The sequence below is a fragment of the Orycteropus afer genome, unplaced genomic scaffold, assembly GCF_000298275.1.
Source record: "Orycteropus afer afer isolate SDZICR_OR568_19922 unplaced genomic scaffold, OryAfe1.0 scaffold00037, whole genome shotgun sequence".
NCBI lineage: Eukaryota > Metazoa > Chordata > Mammalia > Tubulidentata > Orycteropodidae > Orycteropus > Orycteropus afer.
Window position 1 is genome coordinate 2,545,834 of NW_006921624.1, and position 15,950 is coordinate 2,561,783.

Here is a 15,950-nt window from a genome sequence, read left to right on the forward strand (position 1 = left end):
CTGGAGGTTTGAAAGCCCTGTTGTTGTTGTGTGCCGTCGAGTGGGCCCCGACTCATAGCGACCCCTCCTTGGGTTTCCGAGGCAGTATCACTACGGAAGTAGGATTGCCCAACCTTCCTTCCGAGGAGTGGCCGGTGGGTTTGAACCGCCAGCCTTCTGGTTAGCAGTCAAGTGCTTTAGCCACTATGCTACCAGAGCATAATTGCGTCCCTTTGGTAGATTGGAAACTGAAGATCAGAAACTCAATAGGCAACGCTAAGGTCACCGAGCAATTAAGGGCAGAGCTGAGAGTACCTCAAGCTAGAAGCAGTTGATCTGAATTACACATGCTGCCCCTCAGAGAAGGACATCCCCTCCTAGAGCCAGAAAAAGGGACGGTATAGGCCAGCCTGCACAAGGTTCCCTGCATGGAAAACTCACTACCAGCTGTTCAGGGAGGATTTACTTCCTCCTTGCGCTGGGCTCTGCCTGTGATGCCACAGAGGTCCACAAGATCTTCTACTGCCAGAAATTCAGAGCACAGGCTCCAGGTCTGAGAGATCTGAGTTCAAGTTTAGACTCTCCAGCTAACTAGCTGTATCACCTTGGGCAAGGTCCATACCCTCTCTGGTCCTAGTATTCTCATCTAGAAAATGGGGAAAAGAATAAGACCCATCCCAGAGGGTTGTTGTAAGATTCAATGAGAAAATGCAACAAATCTCCCGGTGCAGTTTTTAGCACATAATAGATGCTCAATTATTGATAGGCATTTTTCTCCAAGCTCTAACTCAGACTCTAGGACTGTCTAGTGTCAGTGGTCTACCTGGCTCACATGCACTGGCCAACTTACAGAATCCAGCTCCTTCTTTTTTTACAACTGGGAAAACAGAGCCTTGAAGGAGGAAGGGATGGGCCTGTGGTCACACAGAGTCTCTTAGTACCCACATCCCTCTGTTCTAATCTCAGGTTTCCCCACCACACCCAGCCATTCTCTGCAGCCCACAGGCTGGAAGTCCTCACAGGAGGAACACAGGTCCTTGTGCAAGCTCCCAGGCATCCCCCAGTGCAGGGAGGGAACCATGCCAGGTGGAAGAAGTGAGACAGGTGAGAACTGCACCTCACTGGGCTGTTCCCATGCTTCACTGGGACAAAAGCCAGCTTCCCCAGGAGCTAGAGGCAAGCCAGAGCAGACCAGGGGATGTAGTAGGGCCGGCAGAAGGGTAGCGCTCTGGAGTCCTCCCCACCAGCCCAGATCCACAGCCTTCGGTAGCTACCCTGACAGGGTGACAAGATGTGAGTCATGGGATTATCAGCAAAGGGGATGGGGTCAAGCTGGGGGTTGGGAGTCCAGTTACCCATTGCTTTCTGGCAATGAAGGAGAAAAGAGCTTAAACTAGGTCCCACCTTCCACTCCCAGGCACTCCCTCCCTTCAAGTCCTGGATCCAGCAGTTACCACACCTGGACCTCCTGCTGACTCCTTATTCCCAAACCACTGCACCTGATACACACAAAAAAACAAACACATACGTGGCCCTGGTGTTTGGAAAAAGAACCTTAACCTGGTGTGACCTCAGACAAGTCTCTTGACCTTGCTAGGCCTCTGTTTCCCCATTTGAACAATAAAAACCTTAAATCAGGTGGTCTCTGAGGCAGGTCCAGTTGTAACATGTAGTGACTGAGCCCTCAACGTGGCTAGGCTCTGTGACCTCACTGGAGATCTCAAGACGATGAATGAAGAAGCCAGTGGTCAAGGTAGCAGACTGTGCCAGGGCAACCCTCCATGGACAGGGCTCAGGTCAAGAGGTTGTGTGAGGGGAGATATAGTCCGAGAGCAGAGAAATGTTGGCAGAAGTGCCAGGGCTTGGCACTGATTGGCACTGGATCTTTAGAGAAGCAAATGTGTAGAGGAGGACACTCAGGTTTCTGGGGCTGGATTGTGCTGTCCCCTCTCTGTCCCTTATTAGGATGTGAGCCTCTTGATCACTCTTGTATCCCCAGAGCCAAGCACAGGATCCCCTATATAGAAGACATCCAGCAAATGTCTCTTGATTGAAGGAAATGAATGAATGTCTGTGGGGTTGATTGAATGGATGAAAAAATACAGACCCTCTATGAGTGATGGCCCAGCCTCATTAATGTGACTGCCAACACATCCATCTGCTGTGGCTACCACCAAAACTGTCAGCACTTTGCCTCAGTTTCCCTGCCTTCCCCAGCCAGGCCCATTGATCAACACCCTCAATACACCTACAGGTCCAGCTCCACTCCAGGCCCTGAGCCCCTCCCAGCTCATGTGGAAGGACTCTTCCCCTAAACCCCACTAGTGATAAGGGATGAGGTTTCTCTCTCTGTATAACCCCACCCTTTGCTCCACACCAATCACATGCCCTCCTGACCACCCTACAAGAGGCCCTGGCTAGGGCCTGGATTTTAATGCCTGGAGACAAGTCTCACCCATGCCGAGCCACACCCACTATTTGGAAAGCCGGAGCTGACTCTTACCTGAATCACTCCTGGGCACAGCCCTACCCCACCCCACCTCTGCAGGCGGCTTCCTAGCCCAGCAGAAAAGCTCTGGAATCAATCCAACATCTCTTCAAATCCTAATATCCCACTGCCAAAAACACTCACTGTGACCTTAGGCAGCCAACTGTCTTTCTTGGACCTCAGTTTCCCCATCTGTAAATGGGGCTAGTAATTCCATTCTTACAAGAGTTATTGTGAGGACAAAGCCGACTTGGAAGTACAGCCGGAATGTCCCTTAGATACAAGAATGGCCAGATTTTGTTTCATGTACTTTGGTCATGACTGGTCAGAAGGAACCAGTCCCTAGAGAAGGATGTCATGCTTGGTAAAGCAGAGGGTCAGCGAAAAAGGGGAAGGCCCTCAACAAGATGGACTGACGCAGTGTCTACAACTATGGGTTCGAGCACAGCTCAGATTGTGAGGGTGGCGTCGGACTGGACAGTGTTTCATTCTATTGTACACAGGGTTGCTATGAGGTGGAACCAATTGGATAGCACCTAACAGCAACAACAACATGTGAGCAAGCCCAGTATCCACTAGGAGCTTGATGTTAGGTCTTTACCTGCCTTCCCTTCCATTTTCTACTCACGCGGGAGAGTTTCATGCAAAGTCCTGCCTCCCTTCTCTTTACCTACTCAGTGCCAGGCTAGGGTTGGGCACTAGAAATCATAACAATCACTACTATTTGTTGAATATTTACTATGTGCCAGGCAGAGGGCTGTGTGTTTTACAATGCGCTATCATATGTAATCCAATATGAAGCCTTATGAAGTCTGCATCATTTTACATTTTACAGAGAAAGGAGCTGAGGGCCAGAGAGCTGAAATGACTTTCCCAAGTTTACACTGCCAATAAGGGTTCTTTCAAGGCCCAGCCTCCTTGTTCTGGAATACCAGGTGCAATGTGCATAATCCCTAGCACAACCAGGCTGTGTTTGGACTTAGTTGCACTGTTGGGGTGGTGGTTGTCTGTTGGGGAAGAGGGGTTCAATTTGACCCCCAACATAGTTCAGCTGGGAAGCTAAGAACTGAGGGTCATAAAATGTTTTCACACCCCTTTCTCACTGAAATCTTCTCAACAATTCCAAAGGGGGGTGGGTATCGTTATCCTCACTATGCAAAATGGGAAACTGAGGCTCAAAGACTGCAGATGGAGAGCCCTTTCTGAGGACTTACAATGTGGTAGGGAGCCCTGTGGCATAGTGTTTAAAACATTCAGCTGCTAACCAAAAGATTGGCTGTTTGAACTCATCAGCCGCTCAGTGGGAGAAAGATGAGGCAGTCTGCTTCTATAAAGGGTACAGCCTTGGAAACCCTATGAGTCAGTTCTGTCCTATGGGGTCTTTATAACTTTATAAAGTTATAACTTTTTGTTCTATCTTATGGGGTCCTATGGGGTCTTTATGAGTTGGAATCAACTCAATGGCAGTGGGTGTGGTCTGGGTTTTGGTGGCATTGTGCTAAAGGGTTTTGGAGCACCATCTCCTTATATAGCCCCATGAAATCGGTTCTCATCTTGTCCCCATTTTTATAAAAAGGAAAACTTGCTAACTTGCTAAAGGCCACCAGCTAGTCGATGGTAGTGGTGGGATTTGAACCCCAGTCTCTTTGATTTCAATGTCTACAAGCTTAACTCTCTGCTCTGCCTAATCCCTGACTCTCTCAGGTCCCAAACCCTAGAAGATAAATAAGCAGGATGTTGGTGAGTGGAGAGTCCCCAAGCCTATGTGGGGAGTTTCCACTGCAGGGTCCCCCTGCCCTACAGACCTCACCACTGGGCAGCTGGGGCCATCTGAGCAGCCCCAGCACAGTCACCATCTGATCACTCATGCCACTGGCATCCTCCCCAGCCCGCCTCCACCATCAGTGTTATCTGCTCTCAGGATCAGACATCAGCTCTCAGGATCTGGGGACCCAGCCGCCTGTGACAGAGGAGCTAGAGCCATTGCCTGGCTAAGAGATGATAGTTGCTTGGGAGGTGGCTAGGGCTCAAAGTGTCAGTCCCCTGGTCCCCCTCCTCCTCCAGCCACATGAGAGACAGTCAAAGGAAAAGGTATTGTTTTGATATCTCTCCTTTGGTGTGTGAAATGCTCTCCTCATTCTGCTCAGAATCTTCAATAGCTCCCATGGTGCCCAGACCTTACCCTGGCTGTAAGCCGCCTCATTCACTGATCAGCAAAATGTCATGGAAAGAGCCCTGGAATGGGGACACAGAAGGTCAGATTTCTAGCAACACAACCCTCCTGAACTCTTATGCAACTTTGAGCAAGTCATTGTCCCTCTAGGACCTCAGTTTCCCTACCTATTAAATAAGCATGTTGAATCGGGTGTGCTAAATGTGGGGCACAGGGCTTTTGGAGTCAGGCTGGACCTGGCTTTGGAGTCTAGCTTCAGTATTCTAGTTCCATGACACAGAGCCTGTCATTTGTCCTCTCCGAGCCTCAGCCTCCTCATCTGCAAAGGAGGGTAATACTGAGATGTATTTCCTAGGACCATTGTGAAGGTAAAACCAGCTCAGTTCCCGGCACTGAGGTAACATTTGGCAAATGCTAATTACTGGTGAAACTATTAGAATTCTGTTCTACCTGCTGTGATTCTAGGTCTGGAAAAACTTGTACAGACACAGGAGTTTCAAAGAAAATGGGTGCAGGAAAACACTCATCTAATGTATGAGGGATGCGTTTGGCTGCATATAACACTAGCCCCAAACATAGATGCTTAAATAAAAACAGAGTGGGGTGTTCTTTTTCTCAAACAACCAAAAGTCCAGAGGCAAGCAGCCCAGGTGTGGTGCAGCTACTCAGTGATGCCACCAGGAGTCTAGACTCTTCATGTGTTTCTGGTCCATCATCCTCAGAATGTATTCTTACTTCCTCGTACTTAGCATCTCATATCTATGTTCCAGGCAGTACAAAGGAGGAAGAGAAAGAGACCACATCACTCCATTTCCACCAGTATGTCTTTCACTAGAACTGTGTCCCATAGCCTCACCTGACTGAGAAGGAAGATGGGAAATTGAGTTTCAGGAATAGATAGACAAGGGTCAGAGAATTAGAAATGGAAACTGGGCCAGTCAACAACTAAACTCAAACCCAAACTCACTACCATCGAATCAGATCCAACACATAGCAACCCCTCCTTGGGTTTCTGAGGCAGTATCACCACGGAAGTAGATTGCCCAACCTTCCTTCCGAGGAGTGGCTGGTGGGTTTGAACTGTCAGCCTTCTGGTTAGCAGTCAAATACCTTAGGCACTACAATACCAGAGCTCCCAGTCAACAAACTGGAGTTTCCGCCAAACTCTAGATAAAGTCTCTTTCTGGTGGGGGCTATGGTTTCCAACATGTAGCTTCTCCAGAGAATCTAGGAACAAGTATGTACTGCAAGAGAGCAGGCATTTCCTTGTCCCTGGATAGACATTCAGTTGAGTACATTCCAACTCTAGGTGCCCTCATGTGTGTCAGAGTAGAACCACGTTCCACAGGGTTTTCAATGGCTGATATTTTGGAAGTACATAGCCAGGCCTTTCTTCCAAGCTGCCTTTGGGTAGAATTGAACCTCCAACCCTTTGGTTAGTAACCAAGTGTGCCAGGAGCTTCCTAAGAGATGATCCAACAAGCCCTCCCTTGAGTGACAGGGGAAAATCAGAGATTCATGGCAAGGCAAGGATTTGTCCAGTGTCACTATAGCTGATGACTATCAGGGACAAACCAGAGATTGTCCCTCTGTGTCCTATGGCTTCTTGTCAAATGACCAGCTATGGTACAAAGTCACATAAGAAACAGTTGTGCCCCAATCCAAAGACACCTCATTCTTTGAAACCCTGCACTCAAAGAACTGAAAATTTAGGGGGCAAGAATTTGCCTTTCCAGATGACTCTTGTATGACCCTTGAGGGCTCTGAGCCTTCCAAGTAGATGGGACTGACTCATCCCTCACATGGAATGTGTGTTCCTGCTTTAATGCCTCATTAATAACTTAACAGCATCCAGTCATATACAGTTTATAAAAACACTTTCACTTACATCATCTTCTTCTTTGATCCACACAACAAACTTTTGACGTAAGTATTTTCAGCCCCTGAGTAAGCCAGAAGTCTTTCTATTACAAATAACATTCAATTCCAACTGGTTTTAGCAAAAGAAAGGAAAATACTGAGGCATAGATGGAAAATCCAGGGACAGGTCTACTCTCTCTTTTCCTCTTGTTGGCTGCCTTCTCAGGCAGCTGTTCCTCAAGGAACATTACCCACATCTCAACACCTTCATGCTGACACTGTCCTGGTATCCCAATCCCCTCTGAAAGGATAAGACCTATTTCCTGGCAGTGCAGGTGGCTCTTGGGACCACTCTTGTTGCTCTGGCTTAGCTCATGTGCTCATCCCTGAATCGACTGATGGGGTGAGGAAGATGGAAACTGATTCTGATTGGCCAGCTCTAGACCATGTGACCACATGAACTGCGTGGGAGAGAAATGTTTCCTGAAAGAGAATTTGGTGCTGTTATCAGAAGAGGGAAAGAAGGCAGGGCAATCAGATACAGCAGATGTCAATCTCTTCATGTGACAGGCAAGGAAGCCAAGGCTCAGAGAGATGAAGTGGCCTCAAGTAAATGAGGAAGAGAGACTTTCTGGCCATTGGCCCTGGTCCTGGATGAAGAGAAGAGGGAAGGATGATGCTGGTGAGAGACCACCTTCATGCCCACAGCCTAGCCTGCTTAGAGCATCCCCAAGAGAAGGAGATGCTTTGGAGGGATGCTGGAAGCCAAAGCTGCTTCTCCTCTGTACTTCCTGGTGTCTGCTTAAATAAGAAAGAGTACTCATGTTTGCTGAGCAACCAAGGCATGCCAGACACTACTGGGCACTTCACATACATAATCTCTCTGACCATGTTTTTCAGAGGTGGAAGCTGAGGCTAAGAGAGATGAGGTGACTTGTCCAAAGTCACACAACCTTGAAATGGCAGGGCCAGGACTCAATCCAGGTCTGAAAGATCCTAAAACCTGTGCTCTTTCCTTGAATGGTTTCTCAGTGGAGTATTATTGACATTTTGTGTAGGATTTTCCCTCACAGGGCAGGAATTAGCTATCTCATAGTAGGCCCACTGATGATAAAACTCAAAACAGTAATCAGGAATTTCCAACCCTTTCCCCCAGGAAGCTACCTCTACCCCTGGATGAGAACTACAGCACCACGCTCACCATGTCTGGTTCCTTTCTGTGGGTCCAGGGCCTGACATAGAGAAAGCATTTAATAAATGTTTGAATGAATGGCTCTGGAGTCAAACAGGACTAAGTTCAAATCCCAGCTCTACCACTTACTAGCTGTGTGACCTTGCACAAATTACTTAACCCCGCTGAGCTTCAGTTTCCTCATCTGTAAAATGAGAACAATACTAGTACCATCCTCATAGGGTTGTTCTGAGGATTAAATGAGTTAATTCTTATAAAACACTTAGAACATTGCCTGATGCTTAATGAGCACTACATCAGTGTTTGTTACATAAATGAGGAAATGAGTCAATGAATGACTATCTTTTAGACACACACATATATACATTGTATGCAGTATAATCGGAAGTTTGCAGTTTACAGAAACTTTCATCTTTGTTATCTCATCTGACTCCATTACTTTGTGAGGCAATATTATACACATTTTATAGGAGAGGAAACTCAGGCTTAGAGATGAGGTGACTTGGCTAGAGTCCTCTGGTTGTTCAACCGCCAGCACCAGAATTTCAGACTCTGGCTTCTCTGCTCCTTCTGTCCCCTGCAAAGAAGTGTTTTTAAGCAAAGAGTGAACCAGTGAATAAAGGAGCTGCAGGGATCCCAACCTCTCAGAGAGCCCAGACAAGGAGAGGCTGCCCTGAATGCACAGCTGTGAAGAGTCTGTTTCCCATCATCCACCCTGAGCTCTTTCATGGTCTATCCTGGGGGGGGGGTGTATATGTGCATGTGTGTGTGTATGTGCGTGTGGACACCATAGCAAGGAGGCTCAGCCATCACCCAGGACCACGGACCACAAGAGAGAACTGAGTGGTGAATGAGGGTTGGTCAGCTGTCTGCCCACAGCCTCCCACTCTCTGAAGAGGGGAGCCCTGGCTCTGTGGGCACTCCAGAATACCCAAACCTAAACCCCTTCCCCCAGCCACCCCAAGAAAGGAGCTAGGTGTCTCCTCAGAGCACAATACCAAGCATACAGGAGTTTCCTCTGTGAGTCCTTTCTAATCCATTCTACAAATATTTATGAGATAGTATCATGGTCAACCTGTAGATGGGCTGCTAGAGACCTCTCAAGGAGCTTCCAGAGGATGGAGTGAGCCACAAAGGAAGACAAAGGAAGGGGAAGGAGGTGCTGGAAACCTCCTTGCTAGACCCTGCCTGCCCTGATCCTTAGGATTCCTGTTCCCAAATGCTGAAGACCTGGACCTGCTGCCTAGGGTTCCAAGGACCTCTGGGTTCCATGATTAGGCCTTGATTAACATGGTGTGCTTGGGCTCCTCGTTCCTTCATCTTCTCACAGTTTCTCCAACCCTTCAACCTACCTTGTCTCTCCATCCCCAACCCTCAGTCTCCTATGACCCTCAACCTCATTTCTCTTATATGTCATTCCATCCCAGCTCTATTTTCTCACTTCCTCTTAACCTCCTTTGCCCATTCAACACCTTTAGTTTTTGCTTATTCTCTTGGCATAAAGGAAAGAGCATGGACTTTAAAGACATACTGACCCTGGTGTATAGCACACTAGCTGTGTGACCTTGATGATGTTGCTTAAATTCTTTAGGTCACAGCACTGTAAATAGAAGGGTTTTGTGAGGTTTTAACAATGGATATGAAAAGACTTGACTCATGGGTGCTTAATAACTATTATGTTCCCTTTCTCTCAAAGGCTGCCACCCAAGGGTTTGGCCTAAAAGACTGAGTCAGGAGACCTTCTTGTCTTTGCTCTGTCCCCTCATTTTATTTAGAAAACTGTCAGGGATTCACCTGAACAGAACTCCTTCTTTATAGGAGTGAAGGTTCTACGGACAGTGGTTCTCAACTGATGCCATGCCCCAGATCGAGAGGCATTTACGAATCACCTTAGGTTTTTTGTTTTGTTTTGTTTTTCAAATTACACACACACACACACAAACACACGATAAGATTCTGATGCTCTCCTTCTTCATGTGCCAAGATGTAAACTGCAGCCTCTGTTACCAATGAAAGTGTAGAATGAAAAAAAGATAAACACTGGAATATATTATGTATATGTCAAACAATCTCAGACTCACAATGTCTCCTTAGATCTCAACCTTGGACATCTTCCTCTCCAGATCTTTCCTTGCTGAGATTTCTCTCCACCTTTCTGAGACATGGCTCCTCTGAATCTGGGTTTCTCCTTATTCCTGTCCAGTTGGAGTTCTTAAACTTTCTTATCCAGATCAACTCAAGCCAATGCAGCCCAATTCTCCTAAATAAAATGCAAGTCAATACAACGCCACTCAACAAAACCCAAATCCAATTTGATTCAACTCAATCAAATTCAACTTTGCTCACCTCAGTCCAACTCAACTCATATAGCCTAAATTTAACCTAAGTCAGCCCAAATCAACTCATTTCCATTCAAGCCACTCAAGCCCAACTTAAACTAACTCAATCAAACTCAGATCCACTCAACTCAACCCAGTACAACCCATCTCAACACAATTCAACTCAACTTAACTCTACTAAATTCAAGTCAAGTCAAATGAATTCAGATGATCTCCACTCAGCCAAACCCAACTCCAGTTCTGTTCAGTTGAATCAAACTCAACTTAATTAAACCCAACCCATCCTAACACAGCCTAACTTCACTCTACTCCACCCGAACCAAACTAACTAATTCAACTTAACCCAACATAATACAACTCAATTAAAACCATTCCTGCCCAGCTCAGTTTTTCTCTCTTTGAATCTTCTCCTTTCTTCCAACACTAAATACCTGCCTCTCAATCACCCTGCTACTAGGTTCCCTAATTCACTGCCGTCAAGTTGCTCTCCACTCATAGCGACCCCTCCTTGGGTTTCCAAGGCAGTATCCCTACGGAAGTAGATTGCCCAATCTTCCTTCCAAAGAGTGGCTTTGAACTGCCAAGACTTCTGGTTAGCAGTCAAATGCCTTAGGCACTTTGCCACCAGAGCTCCTATCGTTCCCTAAATAGTGACACATGGAGTTCATGCCTGATATGTCTGAGGAGAAAATTTTTCTTTGAACTTTCCACCTCTTTGCCCTTCTCCCAACCCTAACCATATCCTCCTTGAGGAAGTAGCTTTCATTCATCCATGACTCCCCACCGTCTACCCTTATCCTTTAATGAAATCCAAAGGCCATAAAGCCTAAGAGATCTCAGCTGAGGGACCTCAGCTCTGACAGACTACTCCTAGAGAGGTTAGATCTGGAGGAATTTAGATTGGGCACCAAGGAGGGTTCCCATCACAGAAGAGATTTGACGGACAGAAGACAGATCACCAAATTCCAGTACCTTGTAGGAAGAAACAGGGTCTGACTTGGTCCCCAGGGAGCAGAACTCACTGTTGTTTCCTTTTCTGCCCCATCTACCTAGTTCCTTTATGGCCCTGCCCTTCTTTTTCTTCCTTTATCTCTCAGTCTTGGTCTCTGTAGCTCTGCTTCTCTACTTCTCTCTCTCTGTCCTAATCTCTGCCTCTGACGGTGTGTAGCCATGTTTCCTCATCTCTGTCTTGAGTCCTCTGTCTCTTCCTGTTTCAGTATTTCTGTGTTGCCGTCTCCCTCTTGCTGTTCCCTTCTCTGTCTCTGCCTCTAGCACAATTCATTTCATGTTCCAAGCATTGCACGAGAAGCTGTTTCTCCTACACAAAGGCGCCTCCATCCCTTCACTCCCTCCTCCCTTTCCCTGCCATGGAAACAATAGGTCACCCAGGCTGCCTGAGAACCACTCTGAGGCTGCTGAACAAGGTTTACCACTTAGGAAATCAGAATTATACACACTAAGGATGGACAGGAATTTAGGCCAATCTTCTCATTTTATGGATGGAGCGAGTGGGGTCCAGAGACTGGGAGGGGCTTGCAGGTCACTCAGAGTTGGTGGAATGAGAATGAGGGCTCCTGACTTTGGAGACCCCAGACTCTGAACACAGGATGGGGAGGTTTGGTCACCAGGCTGGCTGAGCAGTGGGTGAGAGCACAATAGGACCCACCACCACCACCCAGAAGCCATGTCTCTGAAGAGAGTGAGTATCTGCCTTACCACACCAACTCAAAAGAACTCTTTGATAGTCAAATATATACTCTGTTCTCTGGGGAGTGGAGAGACAAGAAATATTCTGGGTGCTCTTTTGGTGAGAGTCATCCATCATTGGCCCTGACCCTTCCTACCTCTTGAAGCTAGGTCCCAAGGCTTCAGGAAAGCACAATTCTGAGAGTGCCAGGAGGAGGCCCTCACAGGCCTGGGGGAGAGGAGGAAGTAGGAGTTTGGCTCCTGCAACAGAAGCTGCTACCTGTGAGGAATAGGACTTGTGTTTTAGCCATCCTGAATCCAGAATCCAGGCACTGAGCCCTTGGATGCAGGCTCCCTGCCCAGCCAGGCACAGCCTCCAAGACAGTCCTGGTGAGGTGAGGCTGTGAGTAGAGCCAAGGGCCAATTCTGCATTCCTTTGTGGCACCACCCACCACCAGCCTTCTGGTCAGTACAGGCTCCAGCTGGAACCAGTGCAGCGGGGTGGAGGGAGCAGTGGAAGGGGTACAGAGCCAGGCTAGGACAGAGAAAGGGCCTCTCACAGCTTCCACGGCATTCCAGCCAGCCCCCATCCCCATCTCCACCCAAGTGAGGTGCCAGCTATTTCCTCTTAAAACCCGTGACTGCTGCCAATCTCACTGCACTCCCATTTGCTGTGGAGATGCCTCCCTCAGCAGCTCGGAGTTCCAGGGTAGGCGCCGGCCTGGGCCTTCCTCAGAACTCTAAGACATCTGAAAATAGAAAAGGAGAAGAGAGGTCTGTGTTCTGAGTAGTGGGTAGAAGAGAAGCTGGGAGGGGGTGGGGTGGGAGAGGAACTAGGATCTAAGCCCAGTGACAGAAATCACCGAGACCCATCTGGATCTGACCTCCAGTAGCTTCCCTGGGCCCCTTTCCTCAGCCCCCTGCTTCCTGCCTCTCTGTAGACCAGCCCTTTATCACTAGGTCCGAACCTCCATTGTACAGAGCAAGAGACTGAGGTCCAGAGGAGCTGGACACATAGCAAAGTAGTAGCTGAAATCCAGGGGTCTCACCCCTAGACTCAGGTCCTCCCCCAGCAGGGTTTCAGGGTGGAGTTCCTTTTGGTCCCTGAACCTGTCTCATCCACCCAACAAGCCAAATTCAGGATCCAATGTCAGGCCAGCAGCTCACTTCCTCCATAAATTCTCCAGACCTCAGAGTGCCTCGTTCCTTAGAACCCACAAGATCAGCCTGAGAGCCAGGTGGGACCCCTGAGTCCCAAGAGGCCTTGGGAAAGCCAGGTCCTCCTTGCCTCCTCCCACTGCTCCTCCACTGACCTCTGCCTGAACTGGCTCCAGTGGTGTCATGAGCATTGGTGTCACCACCCTCCTCCCATACCAGACCATACAGAATCCCTAGTAATGTTTATATCAATTTCAATCATAGAATAATATGTGATAAATAGAGCTGTAAAAATTGCTTAAACGTAATATTTCTTTGATTATGTGAATACTAACAACAAAAATGTAAAAATTTGTTACATTGAATCACAACATTATTAGTAACTTAATGGAAGCTTTTTTAAAAAAATTTTCTCCTTCTTTTCCTTTAATTTCTATTTCATTGTCAAAAAAAGTTACAGATTCATAATACTAATTTCCATAATGTTGAGATTAAAATTTGACAAAATCAGTGACTATTAAAACCCTGAAAAGCCAAAAAAGCCCACTCCCATGGAGTCAGTTCCAACATAGTAACCCTTTAGGACAGAAGAGAACTGCCCCAAAGGGTTTCCAAGGCTGTAAAATGACACAGACTGCCCCATGTTTCTTCTATGGAGTGGAGAGTGGGTTTGAACTGCCGACTTTCTGCTCAGCAGCCAAATGCCTTAACCACTACCCCACCAGGATTCCCCTTGAAAACATCACCAGCACTGAAAACAGCAGCACATGCTAGTAGAAGATGCAGACAAAACCACATGATTCAAAGCATCATTGTAATTGGGTAATATCAACAGCTCAGACCATAAGGCATTAAAACCAAACCAAACTCATTGCCATCTAGTCAGTTCCAACCTATAGAGAGCCTCATTGGGTTTCCAAGGCAGTAAATCTTTAGGGAAGTAGGTTGTCTCATCTTCCTTCTGCAGAGCAGCTGATGGATTTGAACTGCCAACCTTCTGGTTAGCAGTCAAATGTCTTAGGCACTGCACCACCAGAGCTCCTTCATAACACCTTGCTGTTGTTGTTAGGTGCCATCAAGTCATCTCTGACTCTCAGTGACTCTGTACACAGAAGAATGAAACACTACCCAGTCCTGCACCAGCTCCATGATCCTTGCTATACTTAAGCCCATCGTCGCAGCCACTGTGTCAATCCATATCGTTGAGGGCCTTCCCCTCTTTTGTCGACCCTCCACCTTAGCAAGCATGACATTCTTCTCCAGGTAATGGTCCCTTTTGACAACATGACCAAAGTGTGTGAGATGAAGTCTGGCCATTCTCACCTCTAAGGAGCATTCCAGCTGCACTTCCTCCAGGACAGACCTGTTCGTTCTTTTAGCAGTCCAAGGCACTTTCAACATTTTTCAACAACACCACAGCTCAAAAGCATCAACTCTTCTTCGGTCTTCCTTATTGTCCAGCTCTCACATGCATATGAGGTGATTGAAAATACCATAGCTAGTGTCAGGCACACCTTAGTCCTCAAGGAGACATCTTTAGAATTCCCGGTAAGATGGCAAAATAGGCAGAAAGACTGCACAGACCCTCTTCAATGAAGAAAAGGGGAGCCACTTAACACAGATACAGAAGATAATCCTGGACCCCTGATCCTTGAAGGGAAGGATATAGAAGTGGACTAAACTCCAACTGGCAGAAGAATTTGCATGAAAACACCAAAAAAGGAGACAAACAGAGCTGCCGTCTGGCAGTGATCCTGATGTTACAGACAGCTTAGATATTAGGTGGTAGGATCTAAGAATTAACCTAAAAAAAAGGCCCTGTTAGCCAGGGACTGCATGCAGGACTGCTCTGGTGGCTGGGGAATAAAAGCGGAAGCAGCAAAGAGGAAGGCAGGCTGAGCTGTGGACTTTTGTCTGTCTGGAGGGCACAGCCATTTTGAATGTTTACAAGCAGATTGACCATTTTGGATATTTAAAGCAACAACGTTCTCCCAGATTCCAGGGAATTAAGAACAGGCTCCACTTGCCAGTAACCCCAAGGACATTCTGGACCTGGACAACTGGAAAGGTGCGACATTCCCCTTGTTACTCTTATATACCACACCCTCTTAGTGAACAGAGGTATGGCCATCTCGCACTCCCACCCACTTTCTGGGCCAGCAGGAATTCCATCCCAGTCTGTGTGCTCGCATGGAGACTGGGTGCCCTGCCCCACCCTGCCCACATGATTTTTTTTTTCTGTTTTCTGTTTTTAGTTTGTTTTTGTCTGCTTTAAAACTACTATTATTACTTTTGTCCTTCTTACTATTATTCTTTATTCTCCCCCTCCCAGGTTCTAATTTTCAGCTTTTTTTCTTTTCCCTGTTCCTTGTTGAAATTTTTCTTTTCTTTCTTGTGGTTAACCCCATTTCTTGTTTTTCTTTTTGCATTTTTCCCATTTGTTTTCTTCATTATTCTCTTTCTCTACCTTTTTTCTCTTATTGCCCTTTCCCGAGACATTGCAGGGTTGGTTTTTTTCTTCTTCTTCTTCTTTTTCCCTTTTTCTTTTTTTAGTTACTGTTCCAGTGTGATTACACAGTGTATTTTTTGTCCACTTGCTTTTACTTTTTTGATGGTTATTCAATTGTTATTTTTGTCTAACTGAGTGGAAGACAGCAACAGTCCCCATATGACACAACTACACCCACACCTACTACAACTTCACTTACTGAGTGGCCAATGGGCCAATGACAAACAACCCCAAGAAGAGCCTGACTCACCCTTGGCTACTCTTCACAAACAGTTAACAGAGATCTAACTACAGTAATGCCACAATGTCTCAGAGACAACAGACCATCACAGTCCACACAAAGAAGCAAGATAAAGTGGTGGAAACAAGGGAGCAGGATACAGACCCAGAACTCGTCCCTGAGGAAGAAGCAGCATTAGAACTCTCTGATAAAGAATTCAAAAGAACTGTATTTAGGTATCTTCAAAGGATTGAAAGACAGACCAAGGAAAACACAGAAAAAACCCTAGAAGAATTTTGGAAGAAAATACAAGAACAAAATGACAAAATAAATGAAAAATTAGAAA